Source organism: Equus caballus, chromosome 18 (genome assembly GCF_041296265.1).
Source record: "Equus caballus isolate H_3958 breed thoroughbred chromosome 18, TB-T2T, whole genome shotgun sequence".
Classification (NCBI taxonomy): domain Eukaryota; kingdom Metazoa; phylum Chordata; class Mammalia; order Perissodactyla; family Equidae; genus Equus; species Equus caballus.
The window spans coordinates 69509236-69534839 of record NC_091701.1 but is presented as its reverse complement, the minus strand read 5'-3'; the positions used below and the strand labels follow the sequence as shown (position 1 = coordinate 69534839).

Sequence of the window (25604 nt, the reverse complement as noted above, 5' to 3'; positions counted from 1 at the left end):
TAAATTACTTTTTTGTTTCTCTTTATTTCCTAAAATGAAAGATTAGATTACTAATTTGAGTGTATTCTTCTTTGTTGATGTAAGCATTTGAGGCTATAAAGTTCCCTCTATTTGACCTGAATCTAGTAGTAATTGATAGTGTTTGCTTTCTAGTATGACCCTCATCTTGTACATTCCCTAGCAGCTCTGGAGTCAGTCATTTCTTCAAGAAAACCTGGATTCATTTAGGAGGAAATGGTATGGTATTAGAGACTACATTGGATTATCTATGTCTGTTGGTTGTTGTTTTTAGCTATTTTCAATGAGGAAAAACAGAAAATACGACCTGTAACCACATGGTTGTTAATTCAATTCATTGATTAAATAGATAGATAGTCACAGATAGCCAATCTATCCTGATAAAATGCCAATTTTCAATTATTTCAATGACACTAACATAATTACTCATTGATTTGCTCCAAATTACTATCACAACTATCTCAGGATCCTAAGTTATGACTACTGTAAATAGTTTAAATTTTTTTCAATAATTCTGTTCTTAAAGTTTTCACCAGGTATGTGAAGTCCATTTATTGTGTTTTAAAGCCACCTTGAATAGCCCCTCACACTGTGCTAACGCCACTAACTGGACACACAGGCTCATTTGTTTAATTTCACTTCTGACTTTTAAAGATTATTTTTTAAATTTTCTCTTGTAATTATAGAAAACATTTTCAGTTTGAAAGTCAAATACAGCAAACAAGAGCTATTCATAAACATCTAACCTCTATTTCTAAGTCCTCCATTCTTTTTCTTCTCCAACAGCAAGTGTTTTAGTAACCTTATTTTTTTGGTCCATATTTTAGAATAGCATCTAGCTAAGTAGATGAATATTTTACTATGCAGTAAAATGAATTTTTCTCTCTTTCTTTTCTTTGTAGTTATGCCTTTTAGTATTTAGGAGGGTTTATTTTTGGTCTAATATTAATATTTACGTTATTACCTATATATTATCCTTATTTCCATTTTACTTGAACTTATCTTCAGATTGTCTTCTATAAACAATACGAAATTAGCTAGTGACTACATTTTTCCTCCCATCTCTCCTTGCTATCATCTAATTTGAAATAGTATTTGTTTACTTCTAATTAATACATGTAAGGTTAAGAGTAAGATGATAGAATTTTCCATATATTCCCTAAATTCTTTCCTCATTTTTGAAACTTTTTGTCACAAATTCAAACTTACAGATACTTTTGCATTTTTGACAGTTGAAATGCATCTAATTGGGGCATATAGCCATTGTATACTGTATTTTCCTACTCATAATTATTGTCTAGCCTTAGTTCTCTATGTAAGTCTATATTTAATACTCACCATTAATACTTATCTTGTTGCCATTCTAGCTATTTTAATCCTATGGAGTGTGCTCTATTAATAGTTTTCTTGAGAAGGACAATGAATCCATATTTCGAGTGTTATAAGAGTTTGATTGAGACATTTGCACTTGAGCCTCACTTTAATGGATATAAAATCCTTGACTCATATTTTCTGTCTTTGTATATCATAATTATGTTACTCCCTTGACTTCTGGTATAAAGCATTGCTGTCACAAAGTCTGATAATAATCCCATTTTGTTTTCTATTATAACAAAATAGAAACTTGTAACTTGATCTCCTCCCCTCTCTCATGATACTCAGAGGATTTTCATTTTTTGTTAAAGTCCAAAGTGTTGGCTATTCTAGATTGATGTTCTCAAGGTTTTGGAATTACCTCTCAATTTGTGGTTCAAAGCTCTGCCTCCACTTTTCTTTTCTTTTTTCTCTCTCTTCTTAAAAATTTTAATGGCAAAAGACTTTACTCGAGTAATAGTTTTTTAGCATTTATCTTGTTCTATTGTTAAAATTTTATATTCATGTACTCCTGTTATATGTATGCATATGTATATCAGAAGAAATCTCTTCAAACTTTCAATTTCTTCTTTTTTGATTTTTAAATCTTTTCTCTTTTTATAAATTTTATTTAGAAAAAAAGCATTTTCAGGCAGATATTATAAGTTCTTGTGTTCCTTCGAGTTTATTTATTACTGAGTGTGCATGCACATATGTATATGTATGTATACAGGTGTGTTTTCAAAAAGACATATATAGGGAAATATTCTGAATAGACTGAATAGTTGATATATCATGTACTCAGAATTCTGAATGTGTGATATGCATTTTCAGAAATTATATATATTCAATATGTTTGTGTAAATAAATGTATATTGAGAAACAGGGAGGAAACTCTCTCCCCTGTGTTCTTTTGTCTCTTTTTTTAGAATCTGCAGTTCCTCCATTGACCAAATATCTGAGTATTTCTCATTCTGGTTTATACTCTCTCTGGGCTTCCTGCCCTGATCACTTGTCTACTTTTTATCTATATTATCTCTTTTCTTTGCCCACATTTTCCCCTTTATGCTCTATTTGGAAAAGGATTTTTTTTCTGTTTTGTTTTGTTTGTTTGTTTGTTTGTAAAGGTCAGGTTCTAGACACCCAGCTACTCCTGTTCATTCAGAATTTCCCAGGTTCCCCATACTCACCCTCAAATTAGAACAGGCAAATACCCTCCAGGCTTTTGCTGATAGTCTCAATGGCCCATCAGAGATTTCCAAACATATATGCAGGAAATGTATGGGTTATTCAGCTTTCAAAGTCAACAAAAATATATGTACAACATAGCTGTTGGCATTTTGTCTCCATAAGTTCTTATATTTGGGTTCATAGAGAGATCTGATCAATTTTGATGTTTCAACATGGTTTACTCTGTTTTTATGGGGAAATTCAGGTAAACTATGACAACACTACCATCATCTTCCCAGAGTTCCAACTGTCATTCTTCAATAACATTTTTCAAATGTTAAAGTTTTAAGTTGGTAATTATTTTCTTTCAGTCATTTGAAAACATTCTATTGTCTTCCAATTTCTACTGTTTCTGTTTATAAGACAGCTACCGATCTTGTTGTTTATTTGAATGTAATCTGTCTTTTTTGTCCACCTGCTTTTAAGATGTTCTTTGTCTTTGATTTTTAGCAACTTTACTAAAATGTATCTAGTTCTGGATACCGTTTTATTTATCCTTCTTCAGTTTGTCAGACTTCTTTAATTCATGACTTGAAGTCTATAAAGGTTAATTTTATGTGTCCGCTTGAATGGGCCATGGGGTGCCCAAACGTTATGCTGGGTGTGTCTGTGAGTGTATTTCTGGATGAGACTAACATTTAAATCAGTAGACTGAGTTAAGCAGACTGCCCTCCCTAAAGTGGGTGGGTCTCATCCAATTAATTGAAGACCTGAATAGAACAAGAAGGCTGAGTAAGAAGGAACCCCTCCTGTGTGACTACCCTTAGAGGGGACTTCAGTCTTCCAGCCTTTGGACTTGGACTGAAACCTCAGTCCTTCTTGGATCTTGAGCCTGCTGGCTTTCACACTGGAATTTACACCGTCAACTCTCCTGGTTCTCAGACCCTTGCTTAGACTGGAACTACACATCTCCTCTCCTGAGTCTCCAGTCTGCTGACTGCAGATCTTGGGACTTCTCAGCCTCTCTAATCACTTGAGCCAATTCCTTAAAATAAATCTCTCTCTCTCTCTTTCTCCCTACCTATCTATCAACACATCTCCTGTTGGTACTACTTCTCTGGAGAACTCTGACTAATATGCCTTTCACTAATTTAGAAATGTTCTCAGCTACTATCTATTTAAAATAAATGTTTTCAGGGGCTGACCCCGTGGCCGAGTGGTTAAGTTCGCACACTCCGCTGCAGGCGGCCCAGTGTTTCGTTGGTTCTAATCCTGGGCGCGGACATGACACTGCTCATCAAACCACGCTGAGGCGGCGTCCCACATATCACAACTAGAAGGACCCACAACGAAGAATATACAACTATGTACCGGGGGGGCTTTGGGGAGAAAAAGGAAAAAATAAAATCTTAAAAAAATAAATAAATAAATAAATAAATAAATGTTTTCAGATGCATTTTCTCATACTTTTCCTTCTGGGACTCCATTTACACAGTCGTAAGGCTTTGTTATTATATCTTCTATGCTTCTTATGGTCCTTTATGTTTAACTCTATGTTTTCCAATGTTAAATCTGGATAACTTTTTGAGTCTCTTATTCTTTTCTAATTACCTCTTTAATTGTATATAATTTTAAAAAATCCATCAATTTCAAAGTTTTATCATATAACCAACTGTAGAATTTCACTTGGTTCATTTTAATAGGTCCCACTTCTCTGTTCAAATTCTCAGTTTGAGTTATTATCATGTTACATATATTAAGATATTTATTGTAAATCCTCTATTTGATAACTTCAATATACAGTTCTTCAATGGGTCTATTTCAATTGGTTTTTTCCTGGCTTTATTCCACGTTTTCTTACCTTTTTATAAGCCTGGATATTTTTGATCATGTGCCAGACACTGTATTTGTAATATATGTAGAAATAATTTTAGACCAAAAATGATACTATTTTCTTCCAGAGAGGAGAAACATTTCAGGGATTGAAAGCCTTTGAAGCTAGTTTGCAGCTTCTGCAGGTGCTTTTCTGCTTCCAGGTTACTCATATCTGAGGGGGAGCAACATGCAATCATTGCTGCTGTACCTGGAGAGGCAGCCAAAAGTTATGGTCCTTATCTCAGACTCTCAACCGATGTGTTTTGAAATCTTCAGATTCCTCCAAGGAAAAAATGACCATATGCTATGCTCACATTCCTAACTCTACATTCTCATGGCTTGCTACTTATTCACTTTCTTGACCATTCTCTGATGCCTTTGAGTAAATATTTTATATGTCACCTAGATTTTCTTGTGTCCCACAATTCAAGGTAAGGTCCAAACTATCTAGTTCAAAGTATACAATACAGAAGTCCTCATTTAATATTTTTTTGAAATCTTAAGACTTAGAGATATGATTCCCCTTTGACAGAAGAGGAACACGAGGGTCAGAAAGATTAATTGATCATTCTTAGGTAATATAGGTAAGTGGAAAAAATAGATTTAAATATCTTTATATCTGAATTTAAAATCTATGTTTTAATTTACTTTTATAGAGTGCCTAATAAGTTGCAGGCTCAGTTTTAAATACTTTACAAATATTAACTCTTTAAATCCCTTAGCAACATGAGATAAGTTATTATCCCCACTTAAAGATGCTGGACTAAAACATAGATAGTTAAGTACACAGCAAAGCTCAGGTTTTAATACAGATAGTCTTGTCCTGAATCCATGCTCTTAATCAATTTACCCCATAGAATAAAATATCTCCTTTAAAGTATAATGGAAGGTAATAATAATTCAAGGGCCAAAATCTAGAATGTCATGAATTTAGTTTTATAATCTCTTTCCATACCCTTAACAATTCAACAAACATAAATTTAAAATTCACTACATGCATGACACTACACTAATTTCTCTTTATTTGGAAAACTGTGTGTGTGGGTGTAGGTGTGTGTGTTGGAGGTAGTCAAAACATAATTCAAATGAAATAATGTATCAGAAAATCAGTTTATGTTGCAAGTAAAATAGAGATTTATTTAGCATATATTATGACTACAAGACACATGCCAAATACTTTTGAGCATATAGTGTCATAAGCAGGCACTTTTTCTTCATTGGCACAATCTGCACTTCAGCTGAGAAGTGCAGTAACACATTAAATGTTAACAAATTAAATGTTAAATAACTATGAAAAAGTATACATTCTGTGTCACAATAATTTTTAACTAATGAATTTCTAAAGATGCTATAATTTCAAAATGAGAGAGATCATAGTTAATAGCAATGGAATGAGAATGATAATGAGGAAAATATTCACATTGGTAATAGTACAATTTTTATGTACCTTTTATAATTTACAGAGCATTTTCAAAACTATTTATAAATTTATATAGTTATGCATTTACATACAAATTTATATATTTATGTATTTATATACAAATTTATATATTTATAAATTTATTTGGCAGATTTATATATTTATTTGGTGATAGTTGGTGGCAAAATATATTCAGGAAAGTACATTGTCTAGTGTATAGTAGAGCTTCAATAAACTTGTATTGAATAATTTAAAGAAAGGGACTGAGCGAAGATATAAAAGTAAGAAAAGGCAAAGAGTATTTGCATGTCTGAGAGCACTGTTTTTCTATTGTAGTTGTATACAATGGCGGATTGTTTTCTCCTCTTCTCTACTTAATTCAATGAATATGTATGAGATGTCAACAGGCACAGGCAACTAGGCTTCATTCAAACTTTTTACTTTATTCATTTGCTATAGTGGTTGAAAAAAAATGCATTCAATATACAGTTTTAACTCAGAATGTGATATACGATTCTCTCCCTCTTCTCAGTCTTCCCTATTATTCTATCCAAATTTTCTTTATATTTTTTAATCAGAGAGATACATTTCTAACACAATAAAATAATTGATTAAAGTGTGGACATGTGTTTTTGTATATTTTTGTATTCACTTATTAAGGCAGATTCAGGAATTATATGGCCAGTCTTCTACAAGGAAACAAAACATATCTTATGATATAAACCATCAGATTAAAAATATCTTTATCGAAATATTACATAGACTAAAGGAAGGATATTTTAGAGTTATCAAACTGCATACACTTACACCAGGCGCTCAGAGAATTTTTTAAGGAAAGGTAACTTTTTAAAGATCATTTAGTCATGCCCTTATTTTCCATGAGAACTAACAGAAGCCCAGGAAGAGTAGATGATTTACTAATTTCTCATGGCTACTTAGCATTTAGAAAGCGGTTATCCTACTTCAGTGCCGAATTCTTTCCTCCAAAAAAGACATAGCACTCCTCCATTTTATGTGTCTTTACTTTAGAAAGTATTTTCTTGTTGAAATATTTATTATGGCTTTATCATATTTAAATTTCAACAACTGTTTTAAATAAATTAAAATACAAGTCTGGGTTATAACATATTATAAGATGAATCAGTAAACTCATGTGGATGACACATTTTGAGTACCATATTCCTCATTTGAGACAATCTTCCTAAACCGGTTGATTTAGGGTAGGAATGACTTGTATAATAAAAGATTTATTTAACAAACACATTTATATCCTTTACCTATGTTCTTCTAAACACTTTATAAATAATAATTTCTGTAATTTCATAATATCCTGTAAGGATTTATGGAGTTAGCATTTTATTGATGGGGATGCAAAGGCAGAGAAAAGATAAATAACTTGCCCTCGTTCCTACAGCTAGTAATTGGAGGAATCAAAGTTCTGTGTCTAAACCACTACTTTAAGTTGCACTTCTGAGCGTTTACCTTAACATTTAAACTTTTCTAACCCCTATTTTGACAGCTCCCTCCACTCCTTGTTGCCAGGATTTTATAAAAAGCTACAAGATAAGAAGGTTTTCCAGAAAAATACTGTTTTTTAAGACAAAAGCATTTATTTTGCCAATGGTCATCGAAAACTGTGGCTGACACTCATAAAAAGTGAACTTTTTAACTTGCAAATATTAACGTAGTTAGTAGGTAAAGATATTTTGGGAGGAAATGGCAGCAATTACAAGGTGCATTTTAAAACATATGAGAATTAGACCTCTTTAGGATATAGTACCTATTTTGGGCTCATTTCACAATCCTCCCTTATATCATACCCCCGTGAATGAATGTTTGGATGGCCAAGTGGAAAATTTAGGGACAAATATGAATGCATAGAAATTTCTATTTTAGAGACTAAAAGTATAATCCCCAAAACAAAATTATTGCCACTTAAAGCTGTCAAAGTCATTTTGTTATTGACTGTTTGCTCTGCTTATAATAGTACAAAGACAAATGACTCAATATTAAGTGTTAGCTTTTGGTGTATTGAATTAATAATTCAGAGAAAGTGGCCGACGAGTGGCTGACAAATAAGGAGAAATAGTGCAGAAAGTGTTTCCTGATGAGCAGCTCTCCTAGTGTGTGCTGGTTGAGATTTAGAGGTTACCAGGAACCCTAAGTCAATCGGCCATTTGACTATCGAGCATGTTCTGCCCGCTTTCTCCTTCACCCCCTTCTTTATTCCTTTTTATCCTCATCTAGGCAGAGAAGGGTGTCTTCATCTAGCACCACATAGACTTTATTTTGATGAGAGACAGTATAAGCAGGAGCAAGTTTTGTTTTTCTTGCAGACGCTCCATTCTGAAGGATTTAGTGTTAAACCCAGCCTTAAAAGAGCTGAAAGGCACAGTCACCAACCTGCTTGAAAGATAACCAAGTCGGAGGTCTCCGGGGCTTGGCCTCCATCAGACGAGGACTGCGAGGAAGGAGAGGACTGAGGCAGTGTGGGAGATAGAAACCAGAGGGAAGTCAAGGATTACAAGATATTCCAAATACCCATCTGAGCAGGTAGGTGCTACATTTGTCTGTATATTACACTTATCAGGTTTAGACAGTTTCATATTAATTATCTTCCTTCAACATAAAAAGAAATAAGCAATAAAACTCAATTTATGAAGCCAGCTGGGAAAACGCTGTCCCCATTTTATAGAAAAGTTCTGAAGATGAGGTGCTTAGGGATGTTAGCTCAAATATCCACTATATTTAATGGGAAAAAAGAAGGGGATGGGGCGAAAAATGGAATGGGTCTTACACTTTTCAAATCAAGTGGATGTTTAGTCTGTCTCTGAAAAAAACGTTCCAGGGGAATGCTATTTGTTTTCAGGAAAGAGACGTCACTAGGAAAACATTCAGCCTTAATAGCAACACCAACTCAGATAGTAATTCCATGGGACACAGTACTGCCCCAGTAACAACTTTATCATCTTTGAGGCTGCTGTTGGTATCAAAAATCTTAGAAGCGCCACTCTAGTTAACAGTGTATAACACAAAGGACATTTAGTAAATGCCGATTACGAGTTACATAGAAAAATTCAATTCCTATTCTTTCATGTTTTATTTATTATATATACAACATAGTATAATATTCTTCTGGGCATTCAGAATTTTATGTAATCATCTAAATTATACTCTCCAAATATACCCCATTAAACAAAATATAAAGACATTTTATTCTGATGAAGAAACCTAGAATATTTTCAGGCAGATTCAAACTGGTACTGTCATAAAGTGTGTGCCTGTGTATGTGGCCTGGTGGTGGGCATAAATGTATAATTATATGTTGTATACACATTCATTAATAACAACTTGTGGTCAGAATTTCCTGATAATAGTGTATTGAAAAATAACGGCAATCAACTTTTGGAGAAATTAATTACAGTAATCAATTCAATGTCACTGACATGGTTAATATTACATTCTGTTTTGGGGGAAAAAAGTATACTTTCTCACAACTGTGCAAAGAAAATGATACAAAAGTCCTTTTTCAGAGAGGAAAGATTAGTAATGATTCAGCTAGAAGAAACACAGTGTTAAAACTTTAGGGTCAAATATTGTGAGCATTGCCACAAAAGCCTTAGAAAAAAGGATAGAATTGTCAGTCAATTCCAAAACTGCAATTCATATTACACTGGGAAATATAATAAATTAGGCAAATGCAGTGCAAATAGAATTGCTGATAAGCACATTCCTAAAGTATATATAGGGTGATACAGATGTTAATTTAATTAGTTGTTTAAAGTCTGACAATTTCTCTCCCCAAATTCTGGCCTGTCAAAAGTTAACAATCATATTTCTTAATATAGCAAACTAGATATGACACTGAACAATTTTGAATGACACTGACTTTTCCATGGGAAAGATATGAAGCACGGCATTTGATTATTTATGTAAAATATGAAGGCATTGAAAGACATGAATGATGCATAATATGGAAAGACGACACAAATATAAAAATACTATTGGTGGAATAAGAACTTTAGAGAAATGTCACTAACTTGACCCAGTGGTAAATTTTATATGTCTGCAGGTTGACAAAATTTTAAAACAGGTGAAAAATCAAGCAGTATCTATTAAGTGTTTTCTGCATTATCCAAACAAAAGATCTGTGAGAAATAAAAGAGGCTTTTCAATTCCTGGTGCTAGCATATTCTTTCACTTCTTGTTTTCAGCTAATGCATGGGCTTTCCCACCTCTTTAATCACACTCATGCAACCATCAAGAAATATCAAGAAAGACAATTTCTTCAGCACACCAGATTCCCATCTATGCCCTCTCAAAGCAACTACGTTCCCCAGTGTGCTCGTTACTCTGATTTCTACTATCAAAAAGTGGTTTGCCTGTTTCAGCTTCATGTAAATAGGATCAAACTGCATGTATTGTTTTGAATCTGGATACTTTTGATGACATTGTGAGATTCATTCATGTTGTTAGATGTAAATATCTTTATTCACTTTGGTTTCTCTGTGTTATTCCATTGTATAAATGTACCACTTATACCAATTTACTGATCCATTTTACTACTTATTGGCATTTGGGCTTTGTCAATTTGGGGGTTCTTATGGATACTGCTGCTGTGAGAAAATTTGTACATGTCTTTTGGTAGACATATGTACATTTTTCGGGAGGTTTAAATCTAAGACTGAAATAATTGGTTCACTCATCAAGTTCACTATATTTTTTGTCTGCTATGTCTAATCTGCTGTTAATCTGTCATTGTATTTTCATCTGTCATTGTAGTTTTCACCTCTACTACTTTGATTTTGGCCTTTTTGTTTAAAATTGACTTCGACTTCTATGTCTACTTATCTTTTTGAACAGAAGGCATACAGCTATTATGATGCATTTAATGTCCTTGGTCTACTAATTCTAACATCCATATCAGCTCTGGGCTGTATTCGATTGATTTTTCTTTTCTTAAGGGTCGTATTTCCTCAGCCTTTGACTGACAAATGCCTAGTAATCTTTGATTGGGTATCTGACGTTGTGAATTACACCTTTTTGGTGAATATTTTTTATTCTTGAGCTTTACTTTGGACACACTGAAGTTACCTGAAAAATGTGATAATTTTGGGTCTTGCTTTTAAAATGTATTAGGTGGAACCAGAGAAGTTCTCAGTCTAGGGCTCATTATTTCACACACAATTAACCCAAGACTCATCTGAGGACTCTATGCAGTACCCCTTGAATTATTAGGTTTTTCAGTCTGGCTAGTAGGAACAGGCACTATACCCAGCTCTGTGTTACTACTGCATACTGTTCCTTCTAATTCTTTTACATGGTTCTTTCCCCAGCCCCAGGAAGTTTCTTTACATGCATGTGCTCACCAATCCCCTGCTAAATTGTTAAATTCTCAGGAGTAGGGAGGGGGTGAAGTTCTTCATATATTTCTGGTTGTCTTCTGTGCAGCTTTTTATCTGATTCACTTCTGGATATGCATACGAAAATAAGGTTGTACAATACAAACCCTTTTGCAATGTGCCTTTACAATATTGCATAGTATGTATGTTCCATAATTTATTTTAATTTTTCCCTATAAAAAATAATATCAAAGTGTTTCATTCTGTGAGTTTATTATTTAATACATTTTTTTAAGCAACAATGTATTAAATGAGCAAGGAAATAGAGGGTTTGAATAATCAACCAGCTCATCTAAATAGAAATGTACAGAATTTTGTATATAGCATTAAAATGTATACATACTTCTTATATCCATGAAAAATTTGCAAAAGCCAATCTGTTATTTGGCTATAAAAATTCTTATGAACTCTCAATAAAAATAGAAATGAACAACAAAAAATTTTCAAGAACACAATTTCAAAATTAGAGTATTGTCTACCAAATTACTTCTATAATAATGAGTACATCTAATCTAAAATTATAAATTAAAGATAAGGTTTCAGGGGCCAGCCCAGTGGTGTGGTGGTTAAGTGTGCATGTTCCACTTTGGTGGCCTGGGGCTCCCGGGTGCGGACATGGCACCACTTGGCAAGCCATGCTGTGGCAGGCGTCCCACATATAAAGTAGAGGAAGATGGGCATGGATATTAGCTCAGGGCCAGTCTGCCTCAGCAAAAAGAGGAGGATTGGCAGCAGATGTTAGCTCAGGGCTAATCTTCCTCCAAAAAAAAAAAAGATAAGGTTTCATATCAAAACTTACCCTATAGTAATGGATGAGACTTATAATTGATATACTTTGTTTTATACTTGTTTATCAATGTATCCGAATGTGTTATCAGAAAAGAAGGAAATGTTTTAGCTAGATGTTTCTTTTGTGCAGATTACAGTAGTAAAAATATGTTAAAAAATCTAAAAGTTCAACAGTGGCAGACTGCTTAAACGGATCATTGTATATATTAACATTTAAAAAATGGACAATAAGGCAATCATCCAACTAATTTTTTTATCTAAATTTATTAACATGGAACAACTTTCACATCGTATTGATAGGTAGGTAAAAAAGATGTCAAATGTTCATACTACAGTCCCATTGTAAACAAGACTTCATGGAGGTTTCCATATGTATACATGTATGTGCAAAGAAAGATAACTAGAAAAATGTTCACCAAACAATTAGCAAATTAATAGCTTACAAAGATAATGGGTATTTTATATTTTCCCTTTTATAATTTTGGACTGAATCTTTATAAAAGATATAAATCATTTTTATAATCAAAGAAAAAATAAAACTAGTTCAATTAAATAAATCTAAAATTTGTTTTCAGCAGGCATAAAATTCCCTAAAAACTATCTATATGTTATTAGTAAATTTATATATATAATATATATATACTTTTTTTTTTGCAGGGGAAGATTTGCCCTAAGCTAACATCTGTTGCCAATCTTCCTCCTTTTTTCTTCCTTTTTCCCCCTCAGAGCCCCAGTACACTGTTGTATACAGTTGTAAGTTCTTCTGGTTCTTCTAGAATCACTGCCACAGCATGGCAACTGACAGACCATTGGTGTGGTTCTGGGCCTGGGAACTGAACCCATGCCACTGAAGCAGAGCACACAGAATTTTAACCGCTAGGCCATCAGGGCTGGCTCATAAATTTATATTTTTAAATATATTTTGTTTAAATAATATTTTGCACATGTTGTTTTATAACTAGATTTATTCAGAATATTTGGGAGATTTCATAATTACCTTCCTTGATTAGTGATATCTAATACTTAAAAAAGATGTGCTAACGACGAAATATAAACACATTTTACCTTTTTATTTTCCCAAGTAAAAAATTTCTATTACTCTTAACTTTTTTATATCTGTGTTAGTCTGGATCTTGTTCAGGGCATATGTTAGCTCTGTGAGAAAGTGCCAGGATACAAAATTTCCTTGCAGCTATGCACAGGCTTGTTTCTAAAAGTCATAAGAAATCAAGATACATCTAAGCCAAAGCATCTATTTGCAGTTTTTATTTTATGTATTCTTATTCAATTGATTTATTGATTCAAACTTTTCAAAGAACGGATGAATATATAAAGAGCATCCAGTCTCCCTCCAATTCTTGGTGTTTAGACAACCAGTAATGATCCTCTTAGGAAGCTAGATCATAAACGTAGACAATTGGTGCACGCACATGCACAAACACATACATGTATACACATAATCTTTTCCTCATTTTTTACATATGTTTCTTATTTTGTATCTTGCTTTTTAAGTATCTATGTATTATTCATAATATTAGATCTTGGCATGTAAAGAGCCTTCAAATTATTTTTCTATTCAGAATATTTCATTGTAAGCGTGTATTATAATATATTTAACCTCAACCTTTTGGATTGATATTTAGACAGTTTCCACTAATTTGGTATCACAATCTTATAATAAACAACCTCGAACACACGTTTGTATTATACTTATATCTGTTTTACAAATGGGTTCAGAGTAGATATTTTAGTTTAAATTTAGAGCACATTGAGACATCCTAGAAAGGTGTCTACCACAAAAAAATTGTTTGTCCTGGTGCTAAACAATTACTTTTAGTTCTTAACAAAATGCATCTTCATAACATTCCCTAGAAAAGTATGTTTTCTGGAAGAGTGTGATGATTAGTTTATCAGATAACACAATACTTTCATACTTCTCAATGCAATCATTATTCAGTTCATCAGATTTAACTCAGAGCTTGAACTTTTAAGTGGGTAATTTCCATTTCTCATGCAAAGAAGTTAGTCTCATCTTGTGAAATATCTCCCGTGGAATATCTAAAAGATTACCCTGAAAATAAAAAGTTGATTTTTTTTTATCTTCTAGAATCATTCATGAGTCTATTTTTCCACTCTTAATTTTTTCGTTCTCCATTATTAGGCCTGAGCCATTCTGAAACTTAATGAAATTAAAAATGCAATTTGATTGGACCAAAGAGTTCATCTTTTACACTGAAAAGTTTCAGTGACAGTAATGCACTAGTGACTGGGGATAATAGAGGCAAAAGGACCAGCTGTACAGCAGTGGGCTTAGCTTTTCCAAGTTTCTCCAAGTTTGAAGAAAGACTGCACATTTGGATACCGATGACATAATGATGAATACAGATGTAGATTTTATTCTAGAAAAAAAGCTTTGAAAACATCTTATATATAGTATAAAAGCACCAAAATAGAGATATTTTTCTAACTTCTTGATGTATAATAATAATCAGAATATGGTTTGTGAATGTGTGCTCAGTCTAGAGATGTTCTTGAGTGTCAAGGACTCATTTTCCTCTGGCTCTTTAGGCAGAAACATTATTTCAACTTAGTGAAGTACCAAAGATTAGACAGTGATTGTTGTTCATGAAAATATATTTAATAGGTTTGGAAATAAGAATTTGATATTCTGCAAGGAACTCACACACCTTAAATTTCAACCATATAGAATACCTTTAAAAAAATTGTTAGAATGATTCAGTCATGGCTTTCTTTTGTTGCAAAAATATATGATATAAATTGGATTCTACCATGATAGGGGCATACTTTGTTTTAAGGTAACTGCATAAAAGAGTGCACAAATCTTGATTTAAATAAGAGGGATATTAATGAAGTGTGCCTGGAAGTGGTATTAAAATTTAATACCTATCACATAGTTTTCCTTTCACATCTAGCTATCTATGGGATTTTTTACTTGAAGTTACTTAAATCTTTTCAAGCCTCTTCTCTTAGTTAATCTATCTTATTATTTCATCAAAACATTATGAAATGGTACACTCTACTGTAAGTCCTTGATAATAGAATATTCGCAATTAAAAAATTCCAGTGGAAATTAAAATTCCACACTGAATTCTCTTGTCTTTGAACTGTCTCCTCCAACAATAAAAAATGCTTAAAAATTTTTTTTAACATCATCAACAGTTGACCAAATTTACTCAAAATGTTGAGTGAGGTTAGCCAAAACTAGTTCCTCGCAGTTTACAGCAGTGAGTATGACATTTTAAGAATGACATTCCCAAGACCACAGAAATTTTTTTTATATTTGCAAGGCTATCATATTCTATGCTACCTTTTCCCTTGTCCAATACATTCGGTATCATGAAACTATTGTAGCTAAGAGGTCCTCTGAAAAATAAACACACAAAGACCAAAACAATCATCATCATTCCGCTAGTGCATAGCAACACCTGCCAAATATGACACTGAAAAGTACAGGGCTCTATTTTGCTAGAATTAGGAAAGACCATGCAGTAATTGCACATACATTTCACTGTGTTATGCCAAAAAATAATGTAGCAATACTACCAGAAGTTGCCAATGTCAGTTTTGCATCTGATTGCTGCAAACCCTGACTTCTCAACCCTACCATTCCCTCTGATCCCCTTCAGCAGAAATCTGCATTTCTACTTTATATTTACAAGTTAATGGAATATTTTCCTCTTCCCACCCAATTGTCTTTTTAGCCAGTTATCCACATTCCAGACCACAACCCACTTATTCATCCAATCCTACCTGGACTTAGCCTCTAGCATTAACAGTCCCTGCCATTTGACCTTAACTGGTTTAATTTCTTGGAATTTAATTGACTCCATCATTTCTGGCTTTCAAAGTTTCCTCACTTTCCTGGTTTTCTTAACACTTCAGTCGTCTTTGCATGTTCTTCTTACGTTAAGTGTTATTAAAGTAACAGTATTCCTTGATATTTATTCTAGCCTCTCTTCTCCTTCACACTATAAATTCAATCACACGAGTTAATAAGCTTTTAGGGCTTTAATTATCAGCTATATGCTGTGGACTCACATGTCTTTATCTCCATACCAGCTTAACATGTTTGGGCTGCCTACTTTTCCTCTTCTCTTGAATGTTCCAGAAAAATTTCATATTCAACACGTTCAAAACTGGACTAATATTTTTCTCCCTAAAACAAGGTTATTTATCTCAAGCTTTATCCATTTTCCCAAGTCAGAAACCTGTGAATTAAGCCTCACTTTTCTTCATTTCTTTTAAACACTCATCAAGAACAAGTATCTCTTTAATAATCCACTTGTCTACATACTCATGGCTACCTCCTGTCATTTCTCTCTTGTACTCTTTAAAAGAAATCTAAATGATTGTATTTAATGTAACGATCATTGCTATTATATTATAAAATGATTCATATACTTTATTACTTTTTAATTTTTAACAGTTTTATTGAGATATTATTGTCATAAAAATTCCATATATTCGAGGCATACGATTTGATGTTTTGATATTTGTTTACACTGTTAAATGATCACTACAGTCAAGCTAATTAATATATCCATTACTTATACATGGTTATTATTGTGTGTGTGTTTGAGTAAAATATGAGAGGACTTAATTTAAAATCTACCCTCTTAGCAAATTATAAGTATATAATTCAGTATTAACAATTATCACCATGCTGTAAATTGGATCTCCAGAAATTATTAATCATGCGTAACTAAAAATGTTTACCCTTTGATCAACATCACCGCATTTCCTTCTCCCCCAGCCACTGGGAACCACCGTCACGCTCTACACTTCTACGAGTTTGACACTTTTAGAGCCCATATATAAGTGAGATCATGCAGTATTTCTCTTCTGTATCTGGCTTATTTCACTTAGCATAATGACCTCCAACTCCATCCATTTTGTCACAAATGGCAGGATCTCTTCCTTTTTAAAGCAGAATATATTCTAGTGTGTGTGTGTGTGTACATACACCATATTTTCTTTATTCATTCATCCATTGAAAGACATTTAGATTGTTCCCATATCTTAGCTATTGGGAATGATACTGCAATGAACATGGGAGTGCAGATACCTCTTTACTGTTCTGATTTCAATTTGTGTGGAAATATACCCAGTAGTGGGATTGATGGATCATATAGTAGTTCTATTTTTAATTTTTTGAGGAACTTACATAATGTTTTGAATATGGTTGTAATAATTTACATTCCCATCAGTAGTGTACAATGGTTCACTTTTCTCCATGTCCTCACAAACTCTGATCTTTTGTCCTTTTGATAATGGCCCTCTTATGTGAGATGATATCTCATTGTGGTTTTGATTTGCATTTCCTTAATGATTAGGGATGTTGAGCCCCTTTTCAAATACCTGCTAGTTTGAGTTTCTTCTTTCTAGAAGTATCTATTTAGCTATTTTGCTATTTGTCTATTTAGGTATTATGCCCATTTTTAATCGGGCTATTTGTATTTTTCATATTGTGTTTCATATTAGTCGCATGAGCTACATATTTCGGATTACTCCTTATCAGATATAAGATTTTCAAATATTTTTTCATGCTACATAGGTTGACATTTCATTCTGTTGATTGCTCCCTTTGCTGTGAAGAAACGTTTTAGTTTGATATAGTCCCACCTGCCCATTTTTGTGCTTGTTTCCTGTGCTTTTGGTGTCATATCCCAAAAAATTATTGCCAAGACCAATATAAAGAAGGCTTTTCCCTAAGTTTTCTTCTAGGAGTTTTATAGTTTCAAGTCTTACATTCAAGTCTTTAATCCATTTTGAGTTAACTTTTGAGCATGGTGTGAGATGGGGGCCCAATATCATTCTTTTGCCTGTGGATATCCAGCTTTCCCAACACGATTTATTGAAGCGAGTATACTTTCCCCATGGTGTGTTCTAGGCACCCTTGTCAAAGATTAGTTTACCATAAATGTATGGTTTATTTCTAGATTCTCTATACTGTTCCATTCTTCTATACGTTTGTTTTTATGCCAGTATCACACTGTTTTGATTACTATAGTTTTGTAATACAATTTGAAATCAGGAAATGTGATGCGTCCAGCTATGTTTATCTTGCCCAAGAATTCTTTGGCTATTCGGGAGTATTTTGTGGTTCCATATAAATTTTAAGATTGTTTTTTCTTTCTTTGAAAAATGTTATTGGGATTTTGATAGGGATTTCATTGAATTTGTAGATTGCTTTGGGCAGTATGGACATTTTAACAGTATTAATTTCTCCAGTTCATGAACACGAGATGTCTCTCAATTTAGTTGTGCTTCTTAAGTTTCTGTCACCAACGTTTTACAATTTTCACTGTACAAGTCTTTCACCTCTTTGGTTAAGTTAATTCTTAAGCATTTTCTTCTTCTTTTTTGCTAATGTACATGGGACTATTTTCTTAATTTCCATTGTGGATATTTCATTGAAATATTCAAATACAGAAATCCCATTAATTATTATATACTGATTTTGTATCCTTCAACTTTACTGAATTTATTAGTTCTATTGTTTTGTGGAGTCTTTAGAATTTTCTACATATATGATCATACCATCCATAAACAGAGATAATTCTACTTCTTCCCTTCAGATTTAGATTCCCTTTATTTACATTTCTTACTTGATTGCTCTAGTTAGCACTTCCAATACTATGCTAAAAAGCAGTGGTGAAAGTGGGCATCCACTTTTAGCTTTTAGCTTTTCCCTACTGATTATGATTTAAGGTGTGTGTTTTTCATAAATGGTCTTTATTATGTTGAGGTAAGTTCCTTCTATACCTATTTTATTGAGACTTTTTATCATGAAATGATGTTGAATTTGGTCAATGCTTTTTCTTCATTTATTGAGATGATCATATGGGTTTTTTCTTTCATTCTTTTAATGTGGTGTATCACATGGATTGATTTTCGTATGTTGAACCTCCTTGCATCCCAGGGATAATATAACTTGGTCTTGATGTATGATCCTTTGGACCTGCTGCTGAATTCAGTTTGCTAGGTTTTCTATTGAGGATTTGTGTATCTAGGTTCATCAGGCATATTGACCTGCAATTTTATTTTCCTATGTTGTCATTGACTCGCTTTGGAATCAGGGTGACACTGCACCATAAAAAGAGGTTTGGAATATTTCCTCTTCTATTTTATGGAAGAGCTTAAGAAGGGTTGGTATCAATTCTTCTTTGAATTTTTGTTAGAATTCACCCATGAAGTCATCTGGTCCTGGCTTTTTCTTACTTGCAAAGTTTTTGATTACTGATTGATTATTTCATTCTTGAAGCAGCTTGGACACAGCTTGCAGGAGTCAAGGTGACCAAAAAGGACCTTGTCCTCCAAATATCAGGTGTCTTTGTTCTGATCACTGATTGCTGCTTCTGATTATGCAGGTGCAGGTACAGAGGTGGGAAGCCACTGTTGAGAGCCTCTCCCCCTCTGACTGAAGGAACTTTCAGGGAAGTTAAAGGGCCAATGCCATTTACCCACCCCCCCCCTTCATTTTTCTGTTTTTTCTTTTTGAGAGCCAGACATTTAAGAGTAGGACATCTAAAAACAACCACATATATGGGGTAATTTTAAAAGTCACCATAAAACTCCAAGCTCAGAAAGGTCCTCAGAAGATCTTAAGTATATACCTCAGGCTTATCACTGGATCTAGGGACACCCTACAACAATCTTTAAAAAAAAAAACAGTAAACGTTGGGCAGAGGTGGAATCTGATCTTCAGAGTTATCACATTATGAAATTCAAATGCTCAGTTTCAACCAAAAAAATCACAAGATATACACAGAAATAGGAAAGTAGTGCCCATTTAAGGGAAAAAAAATAAGAGAAATTGTCCCCAAGAAAGGTCAGATTATGAACTTACGAGATGCATACTTAAAAGAGCTATATTAAAGATACTCAAAAGGATAAAAGAAGATGAGAAGAGAATCAGGAAAACAATGTATGAATAAAGTGGAAGTATTATAAACAGATATGACACATGAAAAGGAACCAAAAAGAAATTCTGGAGCTGAAAAATACAATACTGAAATTAAAAATTCACTTGAGGGATTCAAAAGCAAATTTGAGCAAGCAAAAGAAAGAATCAGTGAACTTGGGACAGTGAAGATAGGATAATTGAAATTATTAAGTCTAAGAAACAGAAGAAAAAGGATTGAAGCAAAGTGAACAGAGAGTAAGGTATCTCTGAGACACCATCAAGGGAAGCAACACTTGCATTGTGGGAGTCCCAGAAGGAGAAGAGTGGAAGGGGCAGAGAAATCATTTGAAAAAAAAATGGCCCCAATTTTGAAGTAAGAAATGAATATAAACATCCAAGAAGATCAACAAATCCCAAACATGATAAACTCAAAGAAATCCACACCAAGGCATATTATAATCCAACAGTGGAAAGACAAAGACAAAGACAAAGAAAAACATCTTAAAACCAGCAAAAGTATCTCATGATATACAAGGAATCCCATGTAAGATATTTAGCATATTTGTCATCAGAAACTTTGGAGATCAGAAAGCAATGGGTTAGTACACTCAAAGTGCTGAAGTAGAAACAAAAAAACTGTCAACCAAAAATCCTATATCTCGGAAACTCTCTTTCAAAAAGAAGGAGAAATTAAGATATTCTCAGATGAACAAAATCTTAGGGAGTTCATTATCACCAGAGCTGTCATGCAGGAAATGCTAAAGGGAGTCCTTCAGGTTGAAATGAAAGGATACTAACAGTAACTTAAAGCTGTACGAAGAAATAAAGATCTTTGATAAAGGTAAGTATATTGACAATTTAAAAAAACAGTATTTTAACATTGGTTTGTAACTTCACCTTTTGTTTTCTCCATAATTTAAGAAAATAATGCCTTAAAACAATTATTACTCTATGTTTTCAGTTACAAAATACATAAAGATGCAATTTTTGACATCAATAAGTGAAAGGAGGTGGGGATGGAACTATTCAGAAGCACAATTTTTTGTATATTATTGAAGTTAAGCCAGCATAAATTCAAATTAGTGTATTGTAATTTTAGGATGTTAAATGTAATCCCTATGGTAACCACAAAGAAAATAGCTATAGAATATACAGAAAAGGAAATGAGAAGAGAACTAAAACATTCCAATGCAAAAACTCAATTAAATACAAAAGAAGGCAGTAATGCAGGAAGTAAGGGACAAAAACAATCTATAAGGATCACAAAAAACAAATAGCAAATTGAATGAAGTCACTCTTTATCAGTAATTACTTTAAATGTAAATGGTTTAAACTCTCCAATCAAAAGATAGGGATTGGAAGAATGCATAAAAAACAAGTTATATAACCATCTGCTATCTACAAGAGACTCACTTCAGATCCAAAGACACAAATAGGTTAAAAATGAAAAGATGGAGGGCCAGCCTGGTGGCATAGTGGTTAAGTTTGCACGCTCTGCTTCAGCAGCCCAGGGTTCGCAGCGTCAGACTGGGCACAGACCTACTCACTCCTTATCAAGCCATGCTGTGGCAGGCATCCCACCAATAAAGTAGAGGAAGATGGGCAGGGATGTTAGCTCAGGGCTAATCTTCCTCAAAAAAAAATAAAAGGCAAGAACTGAAAAGATATTCCATGCAAATAGTAACCAAAAGAGAGCAAGGGGAGCTGTACTAATAGCATGCAAAACAGACTTTAAATCAATAAAAGATTACAAAAGATAAAGAAGGGGATTATATACTAGTCAAAGGTTCAACACAGCAAGAACATATAAGAATTATAAACATTTACGTATCTAATAACAGACCATCAAAATATATGAAGCAAAAATTGACAGAATTGAAGGGAGAAGCAGGACATCTGTTCTCCAGGACAGATATGAAGAAGCTGGAACACTGAGCACTACTAGCGGGAATTTAAAATGGTGCAGCCACTATGGAAAATGGTATAGGAGTTACCTGAAAAGTTGAAAATAAAATTATTGTATTTTCCAGTAAGTCCACTTCTGGTTATATACCCCAAAGAAATGAAAGACAGGACATTATCAGATATTTGTACACCCATGTTTATAGCAACATTATTCATGATCGCCAAAAGTTGTAAGTAACCCAAGTGTCTATTGATGGATTAATGAACAAACAAAATGTGCATCAAATGGAATATTATTTAGCCTTAAAACGGGAGGAAATTCTGATACACGCTACAAGATGGATGAACCATGAAGACATTATGCTAAGGAAATAAGCCAGTCATTGAAGGACAAATACTATATGACTTCACTCTTATGAGGTACTTAGAGTAGTCAGATTCATAGAGACAGAAGGTAGAATAGTGGCTGCCAGTCGTTTGGGGCACAGGGGTAGAATGTTGTTTAATCGGTACAAGTTTCAGTTTTGAAAGTGGAAAAAAGTTCTGGAGATGGATGGTGGTGATAATTACACACAATGTGAATATGCTTACTGCTACTAAACTGTACACTTAAAAATAGTTAAAGAGTAAATTTTATGTTACATATATTTTGCCAAAATAAAAAATAAATTATTTTTAACTAACATTCACAAATAAATTTTCTTTAATTATTCTGAGCATTCTGTGTATTCAGATTTTTTAAATCAAATAATGACAATTTTATCCTCATTTCTAATACTGATATCATTGGTGACAAGCACTTCTAGGAAGAGCTGTAAACTCACTGGCAGATTTAATAAGAACATATATAATGTTTATCAATGGAGTTACAAAATATAAATTAAGCTTTATCATTGGGAAGATCCAATAAGAAAATGAATTTTAGTGTCAAGTTTTCTTCATACAAAGAATGTATAGAAATTCTATGTTTCTAAATTGCATTTCTATCCAAAAGAATGTATACTCAATGTTTCCTCTATTTAAGATATTGTAAAATCAGTAAAATCAAGTGTTAAATTGAAAAATGATTGTCATAAAATAAACATTTTAAATTATACAATGGTTTTTAAAGAATGCATCTGTGAGATAATAAGAAAATAAAACACCTCAAAATTGTAAAAGGACTTTGTGAACTGAAAAAAAATCATTCAAAGTAATATAGGGCTTCACAGTATTAAGAATATGAAAATACAGTCAAAGCTAACAAACTCTGCTTTTTCTATTAATATTTAAAACAGAAACAACATGCCATTATACTGCAACATATTAAACTGGTTCATAATGAAACAGAATTATCAATATTGGAAACCTAAATGCTTTCAATCAATACTACAGCTGTTTTTATTGATCCATATATCAATAAACATCCATTAAATGTGTTAAATGATTTTAATGATTTAAAATTTTCTTACACAGGTAACAAAATATGTGTAATAGTATTGATTTTTATTAGTATATTCCAAAAGCACAGATATAATGACAAAGATTTATTTTTACATTTTTGTTTCTCAGCTAAGCAAGAAAGGAAAGACAATTTTACTACTTGCAGACTAGGTCTTGAGTGATATCCCCCAGGGAAGGACATTCTCTATTACATATGAAAGTGTCGGTAATAAAATAGTTATATTCTCAATGTTTAACTATAACGTAGGCTAAAATAAGCACAAAACAGCAGAGAAATATGTTGTGTGGTATAAATATTCCACAAACAAATAGACAATCATCAAGAGAAACAATTATAGATGTTTGAAGTTTATGAAGTGAGGACTTTGAGCTCCTGAGTACCTCCGAGGCTCCTTTGACTCCTATCGGAGGAAACCAGCCTCCACTGCCTGAGGATCCCTTCACAATCTCAACTGAGGCAGCTGCCTTGCGAGGAATGCCTAGTCTCCTCAAGACCAGCTCGACTACAGTTTATTGCCTCTATTCCCTGACTGAGGATGAGAATACAGCATGCTCCAGTATGGGCTTCAGGGACTCCCTCATTGTCCCTGAGACCCTGCCAGGGCTCCACAGCTAAAAACTATTTTCATAACAATACTAACACCCTATTTGCCCTATTTGCTCTCATTTAATAAACTAGCCCAGAAGTTGGAATTGGCTCTATTTGTTTGCTTGGTTTATTGACTGAAACATGGACCCAGTAGTGATTTTCATTTAATAAGTTGTGATATTTGAATTTCTTTTGAATAATGTTGAAAAGAGGTTCTCAAAGTATGGTTCTCAGATCTGTCAGGTCCCGTAGTCTCTTTCAGGAGGCCTATCATATCCAACTGTTTTCAAAACAATCGGTAAAACAGTATTTTCCACTAGCTTGACATTTGCAATGATGGTGAAAAAGTGATGATAGGTGTACTGACTGAATGTTTGTGCCCCTCTAAAATTCATATGTTGAAATGCTAATTCCCAGTGTGATGGTCTTAGGAGGTGGGGTCACTGGGTGGGGCTTAGGCCAAGAGTGTGGAACCCTCATGAACGGGATTAGTGCCCTTAAAAAAGGGACTCCAGAGAGCTCTCTTCTTCTCCTCCCACCAGGAGAGGATACAAGGAGAAGTCAATTGTCTGTAACCTGAAAGAGGGCTCTCACCAGAGCCTGACCTTGCCGGCACCCTAATCTCACAGGCCCAGCCTCTAGAACTGTGAAAAATAAATTTCTCTTGTTTATAAGCCACCCAGTTTACAGTATTTTGTTACAGCAGCCTTAAGTGACGGAAACAGGTGGGTAAACTCGCTGGTACATTATCTAAATGAAGGCAGTGTCACCCCCTATACTAGTAGACATTATATTTTTTCTCTCTACGCATCTCCAGAAAAAAAAAAGACAATTTCACTTAAGAATGTCCTTGCTAAAGTGATAAAAATATTAATTTTATTGAATCTTGACCACTGAATACACATCTTTATAATATTCTGTGTAACAAAATGACAAGTATACACAAAACATTCCTGCTGCATATTGAAGTACAAGTATTTGAATTGTATGATGAACTATCAGCTATTTAACTTTGGGATACATATTTAAGTTTCCTTGTCAGTAAAGTGGGGATAAAGTAATATCTTTTTAATAAAATTGTTATGAGGATTAGGGTGAAAGAATGAATGTAAAGAAGACCTTGGGGCAGAACACAGCATATCTGCTCAAACAGGGTAAAAAGCAATAATGGCTATCATGTGTTGAGTGTTAATACATGCCTGATAGTGTTCTAAGTGCTTCACACCTATTGTCTCATTTTTGTAGTAGTAAAAAATCCTATAAGGGTAGATACTGTCATCAATCCTATTTTACAGAGGATGATGCTGTGGCAGAGAAGGGCTTGTGACCCAGGCATTCTTAATTGCCAAGCTCACTCACAGAAATTCCAAGTTATACTATTTCCCAGCATTATTATCCAAAACTCTTTTTGCTTTTTCTTTTTAAATTTTGTGCCATCCTAGGTGAGGAAGAATGTACCAACCTTTTATGCCAACTGAATCTATGAGTTGATGATACATTTTCAGTGTCTTACAAATTTTTAAGTGGTTTGATTTTGATGAAGTAAGATTTTTTCTCAGTCCAGCTCCAGTGGCCCCCAAATTAGTAATACAGTCACTTAGATACAATACATGAACTGATATCTTGTGTTTTCAGGTGTCTTTCTCCAATTCAGTGTCATATTGAATTGCAAAGCAGAAAAAACAAACAAAAAAAATTCCTCAGTGATTCTAA

The 25604-nt window shown here is 33.5% G+C and overlaps 1 long non-coding RNA gene across 9 annotated transcripts in view; it reads left to right on the top strand.

The window, feature by feature from the left end:
* LOC138918809 (uncharacterized) overlaps nt 1-25604 on the top strand; it is a 93705-nt gene that overhangs the window by 26149 nt on the left and 41952 nt on the right. For 5 of the 9 annotated variants that reach the window (XR_011428579.1, XR_011428581.1, XR_011428583.1 and 2 more), the window contains one exon: nt 8173-8389. This is a non-coding gene — a long non-coding RNA (uncharacterized lncRNA). Of the gene's footprint in view, nt 1-8172; nt 8390-10050; nt 12606-25604 lie in introns of those variants that run through there. The other 4 variants (XR_011428582.1, XR_011428585.1, XR_011428587.1 and 1 more) reach the window with 2 other exon arrangements.